This window comes from Aquarana catesbeiana, linkage group LG01 (genome assembly GCF_042186555.1).
Source record: "Aquarana catesbeiana isolate 2022-GZ linkage group LG01, ASM4218655v1, whole genome shotgun sequence".
Lineage (NCBI taxonomy): Eukaryota > Metazoa > Chordata > Amphibia > Anura > Ranidae > Aquarana > Aquarana catesbeiana.
In genome coordinates, this window is record NC_133324.1 from 986,763,494 (window position 1) to 986,781,622 (window position 18,129).

At 44.7% G+C, this 18,129-nt stretch overlaps 1 pseudogene; it reads left to right on the forward strand.

Moving 5' to 3' along the window:
- The first annotated feature begins 274 nt into the window (after window positions 1-274).
- On the forward strand, window positions 275-3,694 carry LOC141127201 (selenocysteine insertion sequence-binding protein 2-like; annotated as a pseudogene).
- Window positions 3,695-18,129: the final 14,435 nt, after the last annotated feature.

Consider the following 18,129-nt stretch of genomic DNA (forward strand, 5'->3'; position numbering starts at 1 on the left):
AGTGACAATCCGCAATGTGTGACAGTGGCATGTGACACGCTCGGGGCTCCCACTGATTCTGCATTATGGTGAGGTGAACCATTTCATTTTTTATAACAATGTAATAATAGTAATAATGCGCTTTAATCATCCTGACACCATAACAACCATGGTGCCGTGATGATTGAAGTGCTATCACCAGCCATTTCCCCGTCAAATTTACCCCCAAAAAACATATTTTCTGGCAGTGCCCCTCCCGAGACTAGGCTCTGGATCCGCCCCTGGCCCGGACACCATGGACCTAAATGAGCAGAATGAAAAACTATCTTCTGAAGTTGAGCCATTCATCCCTCAGAAGAAAGGGACCGAAGCCCATACAATTCCAATGTCTCTATCAGGTGATGGTGGAAGCATCGGTGGACTTGAGCCCACACCTATTCCAAGCTATCTTATAACCTGTTACCCATTTGTTCAAGAGAACCAGACGAATAGGCAAATTCCACTGTATATTAATGATCTAAGATGGCAACGGTCAAACTCAAACCCTCCTGGGCCTTATCTTGCGTATCCTATTGTACCTGCTCAGCCACCCGTATCAACAGAATACATGAACTACCAGCTAATGCTTGTACCTTGTGCTCAAGTCATGGGATTTTACCATCCAATTCCTACTACTTACACCACACCTCTTCAAGCAACCAATGCCGTCAATGCATTCACTGTCGACTGCAATGACCGGACAAACCAACAAACTCCGATCACTGTTTTATCGAACCAGCGAAGCAGAAATACCTTCAGACCTCCCCTTATCCACAAACCCCCGCAGCAAGGGGTGCCACAGATTAAATGCAAGAGGCCTCCAATGAAGAGTGTGGCGATACAAAAGGAAACCTGTTCATCAGGCACAGACATCCGGTCCAAAATTGTCCTCTTATGCCGCGTACACACGAGCGGACTTTACGGCATACTTTGCCCAGCAGACTTTTCAACGGATTTTACGACGGACTTTCCGAATGAACGGACTTGCCTACACACGATCAACCAAAGTCTGACGGATTTGTACGTGATGACGTACGACCGGACAAAAACAAGAAGTTCATAGCCAGTAGCCAATAGCTGCCCTAGCCTCGGTTTTTGTCTGTCGGACTAGCATACAGATGAGCGGACTTTTCGACCGGACTCGAGTCCGTTGGATAGATTTGAAACATGTTTCATTTCTAGGGCCGTCAAACTTCACCGTCAAAGTCCGCTGGAGCCCACACACGATCGAATTGTCTGCCGAAATCCGGTACGCCGGTCAAAGTCTGCCGTAAAGTCCGAGAGTGTGGACGCGGCATTAGTGGATGCTTGTCAGCAAACAGATTTTCCAAATGAAATAGCCAACAGTATTACAGAACCAACCGTTTGCACAGCTGGAGGAAGTTGGGCCAGTGTTGCCTCCCAAGCTACACAGAAGAAGCCTTGGAATGAGAAAAGTCAGGTTTTCTGTAGAGGAGGAAGACAGGCTGAACTCAGAAATAATGCACAGCTTGGGTATCGTATGAGAGGACAGAGCACGTCATCAGAAAGGAGACAAAATATTCAAAGGAAGCAAGACAGTATAGCTGGGACCACAGCGCAATTAAACAGACCTGACCAGAGTCCTGAACAGCTGTACTTTGAGGATGAAGATGAATTTCCAGAATTGAACAGCAGCAATGGGAGTTCTAGAAACGAGAGCACACAGCCAAAGATGAGCACAAAAGTGTTGGATGGTTTACCTGAAAATTCTCCAATTAACATTGTTCAGACCCCGATCCCTATCACAACATCTGTACCAAAACGAGCCAAGAGTCGGAAGAAGAAACCACTTGCTGCCGCATTGGCCACTGCCCAGGAGTATTCAGAGATTAGCACGGAGCAGAAAAAACTCCAGGAAGACCTATCTAAGGCATCTGGAAAGAAGAGCAAGGCTCCAGTACAACTAGACCTTGGAGATATGTTGGCAAAACTGGAGAGGCAGCAACAAGCAATGAAGGCTCGTCAGATAACAAACACCAGACCTTTATCCTACACTGTTGGCAGTGCAGGCCCATTTTACACCAAACAACACAAAAACAGGAATTTGTTTACAAAGGCCCAGATTTTCATGGGTTCTCCAAATCCTTTGGACTCCACTGCTCCGAGGATCAAAAGAGGAAAAGAGAAAGAAGTTCCAAAATGAAAATGTCCAACTGCGCTGGAAAAGATTATTCTTAAAGAAAGAGAAGAAAATAAGGGACGTATACCTGTGGATCAAAGTGTTTTGGGTTCAGATGAACAAAAGGATATTTCTTTAAGCTTTACTGATGATCAGCCAGAAGAACTGGCATCTCAAGAAGATGCAGGTCTCAGTGCATCAAGTGACACCTCCCTCTCACCAGCAAGTCAGAACTCCCCCTACTTTATGACCCCTGTATCACAGGGCTCTCCAGAAAGTTCTGGGATTGGCAGCCCCATGGCTTCCTCAGCCATTACCAAAATCCACAGCAAGAGGTTTAGATAGTATTGCAATCAGGTACTAAGTAAGGAGATTGACGAATGTGTAACTGTGTTACTGCAAGAACTGGTCAGCTTTCAAGAGAGAGTGTACCAAAAAGACCCAGTGAAAGCCAAGTCGAAGAGAAGATTAGTTATGGGTTTACGAGAAGTGACCAAGCACATGAAATTAAAGAAGATCAAGTGTGTTATTATTTCCCCAAACTGTGAGAAAATTCAGTCAAAAGGTGGATTGGATGAGGCCCTCTACAATGTCATAGCTATGGCCAGAGAGCAAGAAATTCCCTTTGTTTTTGCTCTAGGAAGGAAAGCACTGGGTCGCTGTGTGAACAAATTGGTACCTGTCAGTGCTGTTGGGGCAGAGAACTTATTTAATAACCTGGTGTCACTGACGGAAGAGGCCAGAAAGGCTTACAAAGATATGGTGTCGTCAATGGAGCAGGAACAGGCTGAGGAGGCTCTAAAGAATGTTAAAAAAGTTCCTCACCACATGGGTCATTCTCGTAACCCCTCTGCAGCCAGTGCAATTTCATTCTGCAGTGTCATCTCTGAGCCAATATCAGAAGTCAACGAGAAGGATTACGAAACAAATTGGAGAAGTATGGTAGAAACATCTGATGGACGTGAAGCATCAGAAAATGAAGACTGCTCTGTGAGGAACATGGACTCGGAACAAACCATTAACATTCAATCTGATAGTAAAGCCAGCATACATAAACAAACACCACTGACCACTCCTGGTGTTACTACCTCAGGCATTAAGCCTGGCAAGTTGACTCCAGTAGAAAAAGATGAGGTGAAACCAGATGACAACCTGGAATGGGCATCCCAGCAGAGTACTGAAACTGGATCATGGGATGCAAGCGGCAGAGATGTCCTCAGCTCCTCCATGACAAGTACAACGAGCACTCCGGTACCAGAAATGCTGGAGGAAGATGATGATGAGGAAGAAGAGTATCACCAGGAACCTATTTCAGTAAGCAGAATAGAGTCCTGGGTTTCAGAGACCCAAAGGACTATGGAGACACTTCAGCTTGTGAATAGCCCTGAGGAGGATAATATAGAGCAGAGTGAAGATGAAGATGATGATGCAGAGCCCTCTGAACATGTAGACCCAGTTGTTGAATGCAAGGAACGGACAGTGGAAAAGCTTCCCAGGAATCGATCACACCCACCAAGTGCTGGAAAGGCTTTATAAAAGAGAGCTCTAATTTTATGTAGAAAAAAAAAAATCAGTGACTACAACAAACTACAGAATTACTGGGAGAATTGCATCCATTCCCATACTTGTTTCATCTCATTGTTTTGCACTGTTTAAATGTCTAATCTATATTTAATTCCATGTAAATAATGTTATTTGTTATTAATTGTGTTGTTGCTTTTTCTTTACTTCAGCACTAGGGGGCACAGGAAGGGATGTTTTTGTCAGTATGTGCACTTTAGTGTGTATGTATACACGCACTTAGAGACACAAAACAAGCTGCTCTCTGTTTTCTGCAGTTCATTGTTGGTGCAAATTTAACAGGGATAAAAAAATATGACCACATGCTTAAAAGAGCACTACATTTAAACTGCAAAATAGTTAATATAATTGGGTACATTATGGTGTAGTGAATTGGCTCCTTTTATACACTCCATATACTAGTAAAAGTGGATACTTACTCTGAGAAAAAAAAACGGGAATGTTTTCTGTTTCTGCATTCGGGTGGCTCAGGATAAGAAATTCACACCCCAGATAGGCCCCCACGTCCTCTTTGTAATTGGAGTAAGCTCCAAGAGGCACCAGAAAGCCATGTTGGTTTGGCAGTGCTCAGAAGTGTTGTTTTTTTCTATATATATTTTAGGTAATCTAACCTATCTTATCCTATTTTTTGTTAAAGCTAAGTGCCACTTTCACATTAGGGATTCTGCCTCCAGAACAGTAAAATCCCACCCTTGGCACAGCCATTGGTCTTTTCCTTTGTATCCCACCCCCAGCACACCCAATGCTCTTTTTGTTTTTTTTATCCCAGCACACCCATTGGTCTTTTCCTTTGTATCCCACCCCCAGCACACCCAATGCTCTTTTTGTTTTTTTTATCCCAGCACACCCATTGGTCTTTTCCTTTGTATCCCACCACCAGCACACTCATTGGTCTTTTCCTTTGTATCCCACCCCCAGCACACCCAATGGTCTTTTCCTTTGTGCCCCACCACCAGCACACTCATTGGTCTTTTCCTTTATATCCTAACCCCCCAGCACACCCAATGGTCTTTTCCTTTGTATCCCACCTCCAGCACACTCATTGGTCTTTTCCTTTGTATCCTAACCCCCCAGCACACCCATTGGTCTTTTCCTTTGTATCCCACCTCCAGCACACCCATTGGTCTTTTCCTTTGTATCCTAACCCTCCGCACACCCATTGATCTTTTCCTTTGTATCCCACCACCAGCACACTCATTGGTATTTTCCTTTGTATCCCACCACCAGCACACTCATTGGTATTTTCCTTTGTATCCCACCCCCAGCACACCCATTGGTCTTTTCCTTTGTATCCCACCCCCAGCACACTCATTGGTATTTTCCTTTGTATCCCACCCCCAGCACACCCAATGGTCTTTTCCTTTGTGCCCCACCACCAGCACACCCATTGGTCTTTGCCTTTGTATCTCACCCCCAGGCACACCCATTGGTCTTTTCCTATGTATCCCAACCCCCAGCTCACCCATTGCCCTTTTCCTTTGTATCTCGCCCCCCAGCACACCCATTGGTCTTTTCCTTGTGTCTCACCCCTGCGCACATGCACCTCTCACTTTCCAGCATCCTTGACACCAATTACATGGCCCATCCAGTACACAGAGCTGTATTTCCTATATATCACCCTATTGTCCTGTACACATTATAAAAAGAGAAGCACACTGCATGTTTGTTGCACCCATTAAGACTTGCACCGTCAGTATACTGTTATCTTCCTGTCTGCTCATCTCACTATTCCCTCCCTTTTTTCAGTTCCCCTTTGTAGAAGCACATCTCCTGCTCCCTATCAGTACTGTACTGGCAGCATTGAAACTTTCCTGCACACAAACAAATTTATACGCATGACTAAGGCAACACTTCCCTCTGTCTGCTCTTCTTTTTAGTGTTGCCTTCTGCCTACACATTCTACTTAGCAATGTTGTATTTGTCTCCTTTGTGTCTGCTACTCAACCTTTTTCTTGTTATCCTATACAATCACTGTTGTACACAGACATTGGTGTAAGGCTGTAAGCCACTCACATGGACAGCACACATCAAATAATGTACACACACAGAAATATAAATAAGTAAAAGTGCAAAGTAACGATGCCTAGAACCAAAGGAGATGCAGGAAATCGAGTGGACACGAAGCTTTGTGACCCGTAAGATAATTTTTGATTTCTAAAGACTACATATCCCATGGTACATTGCCTGCAAGCAGTGATTCCTGTACTGACTCTGCCTTTTAAAACTCCTCCTTTCAGTTCAGAAGGCACGCTCTGTGAAATGTGTGATTGCAAGCAAGTAAATTTGTGAGGTTCTTCCCAAAGTAAGTTTACAAAGCTCAAGATCATTCATAGTAATAGGAGTGGGCTAGAAATAAGTGAAATACAATGTGGAAATGACTATATGATTTTGCATTTTGACCATACAATTTAATACTTTAAAAAAAAAAAAAATGATCGACCTGTCCGAATCCTGTGTGAAGAATAACGGGTTGTTATGGAGCGGGCCAGGAAGCCGGCAGCCCCCGCGTCCTTAACAACCGATGACTCATCAGCTGTCAGCGGGCTTCCCCCACTGAAAACTTAAGGGACCGGTATGGATTTTGTGGGGGAAGCCACGCAATTTTTCTTTAAAATTTTGGCATGGCGTTCCCTTTAAAAACCCATACCAGGGTTTGTTTCTTTTTCTTTATTCAACCACTTACGGACCGCCCGCCGTCATTATACGTTGGTACTTCGAAGAAGAGTATCGTTGTTATGGTAGCAGCTAGCTTCCATAACCCCACTATCCTCTTCTTCAGCGGGCGGTCCGGTTTCGGATAAAAGTGGTCTCTGTGGCGGATTCGCCGCAAGATCACTTTTATCGGCGGCGGGAGAGGGCCCACCAGTCCCGCTGCGCTCTGGTGCCCTCCGCCACTTACCGGAGGCGCCGGTAGCGGCAGAGGCGATCGGATCCCCTCCCTAGCCTGACATGGAGACGAGTGAGGGGAAGATGCCCCCCACCCGTTTCCATACTATTGCAGGGCGGAAGCGACGTCAAAACATCACTTCCACCCATAGCTCTTTAAAGAGACATTTATAAAAAAAAATTTCAACTGACATTTAATTTTATTTTTTTTTATTGCATTTTAGTGTAAATATGAGATGTGACGTCTTTCTGATCCCCCCAGATCTCATATATAAGAGGTTCTGTCATGCTTTTTTTTCTATTACAAGGGATGTTAACATTCCTTGTAATAGGAATAAACGTGACACCATTTTTTTTTTAAAGAACAATGTAAAAATAAAAAATAAAAGGTAACATAAAAAAATAAAATGTAAACACGCCCGTTCCACCGAGCTCGTGTGCAGAAGCGAACGCCTACGTGAGCAGCGCCCCGCATATGAAAACTGTGTTCAAACCACACATGTGAGGTATTTCCGCAATCGGTAGAGTGAGAGCAATAATTCTAGCCCTATACCTCCTCTGTAACTCAACACATGCAACCTGTAGAATTTTTTAAACGTCGCATATGGAGATTTTTAAGGGTATAAGTTTGTCGCCATTCCACAAGCGGGCGCAATTTTGAAGCGTGACATGTTGGGTATCAATTTACTCGGCGTAACGTTATCTTTCACAATATAAAAAAAATTGGGCTAACTTTACTATTGTCTTATTTTTTTAATTCAAAAAGTGTATTTTTTCCCAAAAAAGTGCGCTTGTAAGACCGCTGCGCAAATACGCTGCGACAGAAAGTATTGCAACGACCGGCATTTTATTCTCTAGGGTGTTAGGGGAAAAAAAAAAAATATATATATATATATATATATATATATATATATATATATATATATATATATATATATATATATATATATATATATATATATATATATATATATATATATATATATATATATATATATATATAATGTTTGGGGGTTCTAAGTAATTTTCTAGCAAAAAGAAAATGATTTTAACTTGTAAACACCAAATCTCAGAAAGAGGCTCGGTCCTTACGTGGTTAATCACTTCAGCTCCAGAAGATTTTCCCCCTTAATGACCAGGCCATTTTTTGTGATGCGGCACTGCGTCGTTTTAACTGTCAATTGCACGGTCCTGCGACGCTGTACACAAACAAAATTGATGTCTTTTTTTCCCCACAAATAGAGCTTTCTTTTGGTGGTATTTGATCACCTCTGCGGTTTTTATTTTTTGCACTATAAACAAAAAAAAGCGACAACTTTGAAAAAAAACAAAACAATATTTTATACTTTTTGTGATAATAAATATCCCCCCAAAAAATTAAAAAAATAAATTTCTTCCTCAGTTTATGCCGATATGTATTCTTCTACATATTTTTGAAAAAATCACAATAAGTGTATATTGATTGCTTTGTGCAAAAGTTATCATGTCTACAAAATAGGGGATAGTTTTATGGCATTTTTATGGCATTTTTATTATTATAAATTTTTTTTCACTAGTAATGGTGGCGATCTGCCATTTTTAGCGGGACCGCGACATTGCGGTAGACAAATCAGACACTTTTGACACTTTTTGGGGACCAGTGACATTATTACATTGATCAGTGCTAAAAATAACCTGATTACTGTATAAATGTCACTGGCAGGTAAGAGGTTAACACTAGGGGGGCGATCAAGGGGTTAAATGTTTACCCTCGTGTGTGTTTCTAATTGTGGGGGGGGGGGAACTGACTAGAGGAGATGACAGATCGCTGTTCCTAATTACTGGGAACAGCAGATCTGTCTCTCCTCTCCTGTCAGAATGGGGATTTATGTGTGTTTACATCCCCGTTCTGGCTCCTGTGCCTGCAGTTGCAGCTGGCCGGAGGACATCGTGGCTGCTGGCCACGTGCATCGGGTCCCCCGCCATGCAGTGCGCGCGCCTGCTATCGCCCTTAAAGGTGCCGATATATACCTACGGTGATTTGGGGGAACGAGCCGACCGACCCCAGTATGACGGCGGCTGGTCGGCAAGTGGTTAATCTGGCACTTATTTTGTTCTGACAATGGATGAGTCATGGTTGCTAAGAACGCCAGCGGCCATCCATTCCTTAATATCCAACTATTCTGATTTCTAAATATACAAAAGATACAAAATAAATTCCACAATTCTGAAACAAATTGATCCAATATTGAGTCAATGGACAAATTAGTTTTTGGAAATTTGGAATTCGTTTTTTTATTTTTAGCATTGTTTTTTCAGGATAGCATTAAAATAAGAAGGTATATAAGGGAGAGAATATTGGTGGGACTTTTAATGAGGTATAGTAGGGCCGCTCAGGTCCCCTCCTCCATCCCGGCAAAGTGATATCTGGTAAAAAAGCAAATGGCGGGACTTTTCATAAACACATGGGAGCAATAGTAAAATGAAGTAAAAATAGCTTTCAATGGGTTCAGATTATCATAAAGTTTTTATATCAAATAATTTCATGCATTTTGCTATATATAAACATTTGTATAACTTTACAATTCATAAAAGCCAGAAAAAATTCATAAATAAACATTCCAGCAAGGAATCAGTACATAATATGGGATACATGAAATGATTGGAACATGATTACACAAAAAATATGATTAGCTATGCAGATTATAAACAGACAAGAAAAAAACAATACAAAAGAAACAAATGTATTGGAGTGACCAAAAAGAATTCATAGATGTGTACACTTGGTTGTTGTTGGCTCTACGCATGTCAAGTCCTTATGCCTATCATCAGGAGAAAAAAAACATAGTAGTAATCTAAAATTAAAAAATTAAAAATATTTTAGAAAAAAAAAAGGGGAAAGAAAAAAGAAAACGAAAAAAAAAAACAACTCTTGGACAGGAGGGGTCCCCCTACGGACCCCTCCTGCCCACACACTTACATGCGGGTCCTCGCAGCGGTGGTGCGGCCATGATCTCCCCAGGCCAAGTCATAAACGTGTCACACAGGAGCTGAGGGGACGCGATGCGGCAGACATGACCAACACGGTCAGCGCCCCGCATGGGACACAAAATGAAAATTGGTGATGGTGAATGGAGAAACCCTTAGGTAAAAAAGGGGGTTTGTCTGTGAGAAAAATGACAAAGAACAAAAAATGAATGAAGGTGGATATGAAAAGGTGAAAGAAAAGGGTGTATGAGGGAGCTAGGTGAAAACAAAAAACAAGAAAAAAACAGAAAGAAAAAAGTAAGATAGAAGTAAGAAGTATGTACCTGAATCTAATGATTGTGAATTATTTGATATAGAAACTTTATGATAATCTGAACCCATTAAAAGCTATTTTTACTTCATTTTACTATTGCTCCTGTGTGTTTATGAAAAGTCCCGCCTTCTGCTTTTTTACCAGATATCATTAAAATAAGAAATTAAAACAGCGTGCGGTCCCCCCAATCCATACCAGGCCCTTCGGATCTGGTATGGAGTTTAAGGGAAACCCCACACCAAAATTTGTTTTAAAGATTGCTTGGGCCCTCCCCCCCCCAAATTCCATACCAGACCCTTATCCGAGCATGCAGACCAGCAGACCAGAAAAGGCGGGTGACAAGCAAGCACCCCCCCAAACCATACCAGTCCACATGCTCTCAGCATGGGGGGTACTTTGGGGTAGAGAGGGGCTCCCTCCCAAAGCACCTTGTCCCCACAACCCTGGCCCAGTTGTTGTGGGGGTGTGGGGGTGACTTATTGAAATATGGAAGCCCCCTTTAAGGGGACCCCCAGATACCACCCCCTATCTTAATGAGTAAGGGGTACAAAGTTAATAAAAACACAGCAACAGTTTTGACAAGTCCTTTATTTAAAAAAAACATAGAAATGCAGATCCGACCAAAAAACTCAGCATATTCCTGAACTCTGCATTCTGTACACAGCACACTCCTGAACTCTGTATTCTGTACACAGCACACTCCTGAACTCTACATTCTGTACAATGCACACTCCTGAACTCTGCATTCTGTACACAATACACTTCTCAACTCTACATTCTGTACACAGCGCACTTCTCAACTCTACATTCTGTACACAGCACACTCCTGAACTCTACATTCTGTACACAGAACACTCCTGAACTCTACATTCTGTACACAGAACACTCCTGAACTCTGCATTCTGTACACAGCACACTCCTGAACTCTACATTCTGTACACAGAACACTCCTGAACTCTGCATTCTGTACACAGAACACTCCTGAACTCTGCATTCTGTACACAGCACACCCCTGAACTCTATATTCTGTACACAGCACACTCCTGTACTCTGTATTCTGTACACAGCACACTCCTGAACTCTGCGTTCTGTACACAGCACACTCCTGAACTCTACATTCTGTACAATGCACACTCCTGAACTCTGCATTCTGTACACAATACACTCCTGAATAGGGATGAGCTTCGAGTTTAAGTCGAACTCATGTTCGACTCGAACATGGGCTGTTCACCAGTTTGCCAAACAGTGAACAATTTGGGGTGTTTGGGGCAAATTTGAAAGCCGCGGAACACCCTTTAAAAGTCTATGGGAGAAATCAAAAGTGCTAATTTTAAAGGCTTATATGCATGGTATTGTCATAAAAAGCATTTGGGGACCCGGGTCCTGCCCCAGGGGACATGTATCAATGCAAAAAAAAGTTTTAAAAATGGCCGTTTTTTCGGGAGCAGTGATTTTAATAATGCTTAAAGTCAAACAATAAAAGTGTAATATCCCTTTAAATTTCATACCTGGGGGGTGTCTATAATATGCCTGTAAAGGGGCGCATGTTTCCCGTGTTTAGAACAGTCTGACAGCAAAATGATATTTCAAAGGAAAAAAAGTCATTTAAAAGTACTCACGGCTATTAATGAATTGCCGGTCCGACAATACACATAAAAGTTTATTGATAAAAACTGCATGGGAATTCCCCACAGGGGAACCCCGGACCAAAATTTAAAAAAAACTGGTGTGGGGGTCCCCCTAAATTCAATACCAGACCCTTCAGGTCTGGTATGGATATTAAGGGAAACCCCGCGCCAAAATTTAAATGAATGCTGAATGTGGCCACTGGGGAGGTAAAGGGACATGCTTGAAAGTCCTGCCTACAGCTATAGTCATTAAGCCAAACATCACCCTGTTCTGCAAAGATAAGCAAAATGGAGATGGAATCCTTCTTCAAAAGAACATGGTGCCACGGCACCCTAAATTTTGGTGCATGTGAATACGCACATCTCAGCCGATGCATGAGGGTGTCAGTAACAATTAATGGCACTTCTGTGTATCTGCTAAAGGGCAGCCCATTTCTGTGGTGCCAGGAAAGCGATTTTGCATGTATTCCTGACACACACAAATGTGAAGGCAGGCTAAATGTCTCAGTTACATTGGTGGTCAGTGTAAATCTTCTCATGACATTGGGGCTTGGTGTAAAATCCTTTCATTCACACTTGTGGCCGGTGTGAAGGTTCCCCTTACATTGGCGGTCAGTGTAAATCCCTCTTTACATTGGTAGTTACTGTGAATGCTCCTATTACATTAGTGGTCAGTGTAAATCCCCATTACATTGGTGGCCAGTGTAGAAACTCCTCTTTATATTGGTAATCGTTAGAAATATCCAAACTTGCATTTGTGGTCAGTTTTGAATCCTTCCTTTCATTGGTGGTCCATGTAGAAGCCCCCTTTAAATCGGTGGTGAGTGTAAATCCCCCTTACATTAGTGGCCAGTGTAGACATTTCCCTTTATTGGCTGTTGATGTAAAATCCCCCATTACATTGGTTGTCAGTGTAAATTCTTTTTTTTTTTAGTGATGGGGAGGATGGGGGGAGTTGTAGTGATGGGGGGGTTGTAGTGATGGAAGGGGGGTTGTAGTGATGGGGGAGAGAGTTGTAGTGATGGGGGAGGATGGGGGGGAGTTGTAGTAAATGGGGGGGAGTTGTGGTGTTGGAAAGAATAGGGGGGGGTGATGTGAATTATAGAGAGCCTATGGAGGATGATGGGAGTTGGAATTCAGGAAGTAATAGTAACACCGTCAGTGGTCAGTGGTCAGTGTAAATCCCACTTTACATTGGTGGTCAGTGTAAATCCCCCTTTACATTGGTGGTGAGTGTAAATCCCCCCTTACATTGGTGGTCGGTGTAGAAGTGTCACCTTACATTGGTGGTCAGTACAAATCTCCTTGACAATGGCTGTCTTTGTACATTCCCCCTTACATGGAGGTCATTGTATATTCCCCCTTACACCGGTGGCTGGTGTAAATGCTCTAATTACATTGGTGCCAGTGTAGAATTCCCTCTTTTCTATTTGTGGGTGGCAAAAAACCCCCGTTACATGGTGGTCAGTGCAAATTCCCCCTCACATTGATGGTCAGTGTAAGGCCCCTTTCACACTGAGGCGTTGCAAAACCGCGATAAAAACGATGAGCGTTATTAGCGTGTTTTTTCCGCATTTTTGCCGCGTTATCGGTAAAAATAGCACTAATGTCCATGCGTTTTAATCACTTTTTATAGTGTTTTTTAAGCGTTAGCATCAGCAAACAACCTGTCCCCCTTACATCACATCCTGTGCACTTCCTGTTTTTTCGTCAGAGAATAAATAGAGCAGGGGGAAGATGGAGTTCCATGAGCTGCTGTTGTTGTTTGTGCTACATGTTTGGGAACATATTCTCCAACAGAGACCACAACATTGCTTTTGGGTTCATCCCATCACATAAATGCACTCAGAGAGAGGACAATTTGTGCTGCTCTATCGTGACCTGAGAGTGCACCCTGATAAGTTCAGAAACTACACTCGGGTGAGCATTGCAATGTAAGTATATCCTAGTTCACTAAACCCTAATTCCACCCCTCCAAGTCCCAAACTCCTATCCATAACCATAATCCCACCCCTCATAGTCCCAAACTCCTAACCCTAATCCCATTTTACCAAGTCTCAAAATCCTAACCCTAACCCCACCCCTCTTAATTCAAAACACCAAACCTTAACCCTAATCCCACCCCTCCTAGTCCCAAACTCCCAACCCTAATCCTATCTTTCCAAGCCCGAAAAACTCCCAACCCTAACCCTAATCCCATCTTTCCAAGTCCCAAACTCCTAACCCTAACCCTAATCCCACCTCTCCTACTCCCAAACTCCCAAACCTAACCCTAATCCCACCCCTCCAAGTCACAAACTCCTAACCCCACCCCTCTTAGTCCCAAACCCCTAACCCTAATCCCACCCCTCCTAGTCCCAAACTCCCAACCCTAACCCTAATCCCACCCATCCAAGTCCTAAACTCCTAACCCTAATCCCACCCCTCTTAGTCCCAAACTCCCAACCCTAACCCTAATCCCATCTTTCCAAGTCCCAAACTCCTAACCCTAACCCCACCCCTCCTAGTCCCAAACTCCCAACCCTAACCCTAATCCCACCCCTCCAAGTCGCAAACTCCTAACCCTAACCCTAATCCTACCCCTCTTAGTCTCAAACTCCTAACCCTAATCCCACCCCTCATAGTCCCAAACCCCTAACCCTAACCATAATCCCACCCCTCATACTCCCAAACCCCTAACCCTAATCCCACCCCTCATAGTCCCTAACCCCCAATCCTAACCCTAATCCCACCCCTTCTAGCTCCAAACTCCTAACCCTAACTCTAATCCCACCCTCATAGTCCCAAACCCCTAACCCTAATCCTAATCCCACCCCTCATAGTCCATAACCCCCAATCCTAACCCTAATCCCACCTCTTCTAGTTCCAAACTCCTAACCCTAACTCTAATCCCACCCTCATAGTCCCAAACCCCTAACCCTAATCCTAATCCCACCCCTCACAGTCCCTAACCCCCAATCCTAACCCTAATCCCACCCCTCCTAGTCCCAAACTCCTAACCCTAACCCTAATCCCACCCCACATAGTCCCTAACCCCCAATCCTAACCATAATCTCACCCCTCCTTGTCCCAAACTCCTAACCCTAACCCTAATCCCGACCCTCCAAGTCCCAAACTCCTAACCCTAACCCTAATCCCACCCCTCCTAGTACCAAACTCCCAACCCTAACACTAATCCCACCCCTCATAGTCCCAAACACCTAACCCTAACCCTAATCCCACCCCTCATAGTCCCAAACCCCTAACCCTAACCATAATCCCACCCTCATAGTCCCAAACCCCTAACCCTAATCCCACCCTTCTTAGTCCCAAACTCATAACCCTAACCCTAATCCCACCCCTCATAGTCCCTAACCCCCAATCCTAACCCTAATCCCACCCCTTCTAGTTCCAAACTCCTAACCCTAACTCTAATCCCACCCTCATAGTCCCTAACCCTAATCCCACCCCTCATAGTTCATAACCCCCAATCCTAACCCTAATCCCACCACTCCTAGTCCCAAAATCCTAACACTAACCCTAATCCCACCCCTCTTAGTCCAAAACACCTAACCCTAACCCTAATCCCACCCCTCCTAGTCCCAAACTCCTAACCCTAATCCCATTTTACCAAGTCTCAAACTCCTAACCCTAACCCCACACCTCTTAGTCCAAAACACCAAACCCTAACCCTAATCCCACCCCTCTTAGTCCCAAACTCCCAACCCTAATCCCACCCCTCCTAGTCCCAAACTCCCAACCCTAACCCTAATCCCACCCATCCAAGTCCTAAACTCCTAACCCTAATACCACCCCTCTTAGTCCCAAACTCCCAACCCTAACCCTAATCCCATCTTTCCAAGTCCCAAACTCCTAACCCTAACCCCACCCCTCCTAGTCCCAAACTCCCAACCCTAACCCTAATCCCACCCCTCCAAGTCACAAACTCCTAACCCTAACCCTAATCCTACCCCTCTTAGTCTCAAACTCCTAACCCTAATCCCACCCCTCATAGTCCCAAACCCCTAACCCTAACCATAATCCCACCCCTCATAGTCCCAAACCCCTAACCCTAATCCCACCCTTCTTAGTCCCAAACTCATAACCCTAACCCTAAACCCACCCCTCATAGTCCCTAACCCCCAATCCTAACCCTAATCCCACCCCTTCTAGTTCCAAACTCCTAACCCTAACTCTAATCCCACCCTCATAGTCCCAAACCCCTAACCCTAAACCTAATCCCACCCCTCATAGTCCATAACCCCCAATCCTAACCCTAATCCCACCCCTTCTAGTTCCAAACTCCTAACCCTAACTCTAATCCCACCCTCATAGGCCCAAACCCCTAACCCTAATCCTAATCCCACCCCTCACAGTCCCTAACCCCCAATCCTAACCCTAATCCCACCCCTCCTAGTCCCAAACTCCTAACCCTAATCCCACCCCACATAGTCCCTAACCCCCAATCCTAACCCTAATCTCACCCCTCCTAGTCCCAAACTCCTAACCCTAACCCCACCCCTCCTAGTCCCAAACTCCCAACCCTAACCCTAATCCCACCCCTCCAAGTCGCAAACTCCTAACCCTAACCCTAATCCTACCCCTCTTAGTCTCAAACTCCTAACCCTAATCCCACCCCTCATAGTCCCAAACCCCTAACCCTAACCATAATCCCACCCCTCATACTCCCAAACCCCTAACCCTAATCCCACCCCTCATAGTCCCTAACCCCCAATCCTAACCCTAATCCCACCCCTTCTAGCTCCAAACTCCTAACCCTAACTCTAATCCCACCCTCATAGTCCCAAACCCCTAACCCTAATCCTAATCCCACCCCTCATAGTCCATAACCCCCAATCCTAACCCTAATCCCACCTCTTCTAGTTCCAAACTCCTAACCCTAACTCTAATCCCACCCTCATAGTCCCAAACCCCTAACCCTAATCCTAATCCCACCCCTCACAGTCCCTAACCCCCAATCCTAACCCTAATCCCACCCCTCCTAGTCCCAAACTCCTAACCCTAACCCTAATCCCACCCCACATAGTCCCTAACCCCCAATCCTAACCATAATCTCACCCCTCCTTGTCCCAAACTCCTAACCCTAACCCTAATCCCGACCCTCCAAGTCCCAAACTCCTAACCCTAACCCTAATCCCACCCCTCCTAGTACCAAACTCCCAACCCTAACACTAATCCCACCCCTCATAGTCCCAAACACCTAACCCTAACCCTAATCCCACCCCTCATAGTCCCAAACCCCTAACCCTAACCATAATCCCACCCTCATAGTCCCAAACCCCTAACCCTAATCCCACCCTTCTTAGTCCCAAACTCATAACCCTAACCCTAATCCCACCCCTCATAGTCCCTAACCCCCAATCCTAACCCTAATCCCACCCCTTCTAGTTCCAAACTCCTAACCCTAACTCTAATCCCACCCTCATAGTCCCTAACCCTAATCCCACCCCTCATAGTTCATAACCCCCAATCCTAACCCTAATCCCACCACTCCTAGTCCCAAAATCCTAACACTAACCCTAATCCCACCCCTCTTAGTCCAAAACACCTAACCCTAACCCTAATCCCACCCCTCCTAGTCCCAAACTCCTAACCCTAATCCCATTTTACCAAGTCTCAAACTCCTAACCCTAACCCCACACCTCTTAATTCAAAACACCAAACCCTAACCCTAATCCCACCCCTCTTAGTCCCAAACTCCCAACCCTAATCCCACCCCTCCTAGTCCCAAACTCCCAACCCTAACCCTAATCCCACCCATCCAAGTCCTAAACTCCTAACCCTAATACCACCCCTCTTAGTCCCAAACTCCCAACCCTAACCCTAATCCCATCTTTCCAAGTCCCAAACTCCTAACCCTAACCCCACCCCTCCTAGTCCCAAACTCCCAACCCTAACCCTAATCCCACCCCTCCAAGTCACAAACTCCTAACCCTAACCCTAATCCTACCCCTCTTAGTCTCAAACTCCTAACCCTAATCCCACCCCTCATAGTCCCAAACCCCTAACCCTAACCATAATCCCACCCCTCATAGTCCAAAACCCCTAACCCTAATCCCACCCTTCTTAGTCCCAAACTCATAACCCTAACCCTAAACCCACCCCTCATAGTCCCTAACCCCCAATCCTAACCCTAATCCCACCCCTTCTAGTTCCAAACTCCTAACCCTAACTCTAATCCCACCCTCATAGTCCCAAACCCCTAACCCTAAACCTAATCCCACCCCTCATAGTCCATAACCCCCAATCCTAACCCTAATCCCACCCCTTCTAGTTCCAAACTCCTAACCCTAACTCTAATCCCACCCTCATAGGCCCAAACCCCTAACCCTAATCCTAATCCCACCCCTCACAGTCCCTAACCCCCAATCCTAACCCTAATCCCACCCCTCCTAGTCCCAAACTCCTAACCCTAATCCCACCCCACATAGTCCCTAACCCCCAATCCTAACCCTAATCTCACCCCTCCTAGTCCCAAACTCCTAACCCTAATCCCACCCCTCCAAGTCCCAAACTCCTAACCCTAACCCTAATCCCACCCCTCCTAGTACCAAACTCCCAACCCTAACGTTAATCCCACCCCTCATAGTCCCAAA